This window comes from Mandrillus leucophaeus, unplaced genomic scaffold, assembly GCF_000951045.1.
Source record: "Mandrillus leucophaeus isolate KB7577 unplaced genomic scaffold, Mleu.le_1.0 Scaffold13, whole genome shotgun sequence".
Lineage (NCBI taxonomy): Eukaryota > Metazoa > Chordata > Mammalia > Primates > Cercopithecidae > Mandrillus > Mandrillus leucophaeus.
In genome coordinates this window covers 206,440-208,958 of record NW_012101254.1, presented here as the reverse complement: position 1 = coordinate 208,958, position 2,519 = coordinate 206,440, and positions in this window count along the sequence as shown.

The window sequence follows — 2,519 nt, the reverse complement described above, 5'->3', positions numbered from 1 at the left end:
GACACGAGCCCACTCTGATTGGTAGCACATTCCCCTCTTTTCAGCCCTGTCACAAGTCCACAGTGACCTCTCCCTTTCCTGAACTTGATAGTACCCACCAATGCAACACCAAATAACATGCAACTGAGCGCTTATTAAGGGTTCAAGTGTCTTTCTTTCGTCTGCCAACAAGGCTGTAAGCTAACAGAGGGCAACCTTATGTTTCCTATTCCTGTCGTTTCCTCCCAACTGCCTAGACTAATCATAAGCCATCTGCTGGTGTTTGGCACTGGATGTGTCAGCACAGGCCCAGCAAGTGGAGTCCTAATGGCAGTAACCTAAGAAGCCTCCAGCCTTGCCCAGCTGTGCTGGTCACACGCCAGAGCTGGTGAGTCTGAGATTTGGCCTTGCAACCACGGGAGAGTCCTCCAAACTTCCCAACACGTCAAGTTCCCAAGTTTCTGTCCCCTCTGCTTGCTGAAGCTGAGTCATGCAAATGGCAACAAAGACAACCCTTGAAAGGCAAGAGTGTGCCTGATGTCAACAGTTCATATGGGGCTCCCCTATGCTTAATGGACACCAGAGACCTCACAAAACCTCAACTTCTGTTACCATCACTTACTCCAGAGCATGGTGAAATGTACCTCCTTGAATACTGAAACCTTCTATTTTGCTTTCCTGAACTCTTGGTATTACTGGGACAACATTACACCATCAATTTGAGAGGTTTCTTTCAACACGTTCCAGCTACCCGGGAGGGTGAGGTGAGAGGATTGTTTGAGCCCAGTTCCAGCCACATGGGAGGGTGAGATGAGAGATTGTTTGAGCCCAGAAGTCTGAGGTTACAGTGTGCTGTGGTCATGCCACTGCACTCTAGCCTGGGCAACAGCGTGAGGCCCTCCGAGTTAACAATGAGTTAACATAAATATTTGTTGGATAGATGAATAAATGAATGAATGAATATGGGATTGCTCAGATCAGCCAGACCCGTGGAGAACCTTAACATCGGTCAGTGCTAACAATGTGGTTATAAAAGCCAGGCCAAGCAGTCACAAGATCAAGAGCCCATGGTGGTGGAAATTTGAAGTGACTCAGTCAGTGGGCACGATGAGAGGCAAAGTGTCGGGGCACCAGGTATGAAGCACCAGCCATAGAGGGTGCTTGACAATGGAGAAAACACCATCGCCAGCGACAAACCTCTTGTGTCAGGAGGTACAATCATCCAGAAGAAAACGCTTATTTTATAAAGTCAGTAGGCCTAATTTGGAAGCCCAAATCTACCATGTAGTAGCCTTGGTTTATTAAATATCAGGTATTTTTTAGCCTATAAAATAAAGGTATTATCACCAGAATTTGCATGAGTATTAAAGTTACTAATGATTGCTATCATGTGTTAAGTACTTAATATATAGCAGGTGAAGTCCTTCACATGCACTTCATTTGGACATCAGAACAACCCTCTAAAGTCAGCACTATTATTATAACTCCCATTTTACAGAAAAGAAACTTAAAGGGTAAAGTTGAGATGAGGTGCAAGAGATGAAGTTACTTGCCCAAAGTTGCCATCCAGTAAATGGCAGATCTAGGATTAGCAATAAGAAGTCTTTTCGAGAGTCGTTGCTCTTGTGTATATCTTGTTCTTTCATCTCTAATGAAGACTTTTTAAGGATAGGGATATATGTTTTACTGACTTTATATTCAACTCTAAAGCCTATAAAACATGCCTCAAAAAAATGCTAAAGAAGGGAAGGAAGAAATTGTGTTTTTTTTTTGTTTTTGTCTTTGTTTTTGTTTTTTTGAGATGGAGTTTCACTCTTGTTGCCCAGGCTGGAGTGCAGTGGTGCAATCTTGGCTCACTGCAACCTCTGCCTCCCGGGTTCAAGTGATTCTCCTGCCTTGGCCTCCCAAATAGCTGAAATTACAGGCATGCACCCCCCAGGCCTAGCTAATTTTCTATTTTTAGTAGAGATGGGGCTTCTCCATATTGGTCAGGTTGGTCTCGAACTCCTGACCTCAGGTGATCCACCTGAGAAATTTGTTTTAAAAAAAGGAGCCAAGGGCACAAAATCTTTAGGGAAATAATAAAAATTTGGAATATATAAAATATCAGATTTTTTACATGCAACTTCACCAGAAGAATAAACAAATTATTCTTCACAGTCCTTTCTAGACATGTGACACTGAATACTAAAAACAGCTTAAATATTCAAGCTGTTGACCTTGTTTGTGTCTGAAATTATGTGTGATCTATCTGTTCATTAGTTGCTTGTCATCATGGGCTCACTATCATGCCACACTCTGCCCCTTAATTGCAGTGGAAAGATGAATGAATCTGTGATGAGTGAAAAGATTTTCATCAGCTAGAAGATTTTTTTTCCCCCACATTAATGATGTTGCCAGGACTTTAGTAGTTGGTTCTTATCTATTCCCATCAAGGTCATAACTGCTCTGTGATGACCTGTGTGGTTAGGAACTTGTTGATCACCTGCTGGGGGATAAAGGTCACACAAAATCAGGTGAGGAGAAGACCCTTCTCAACC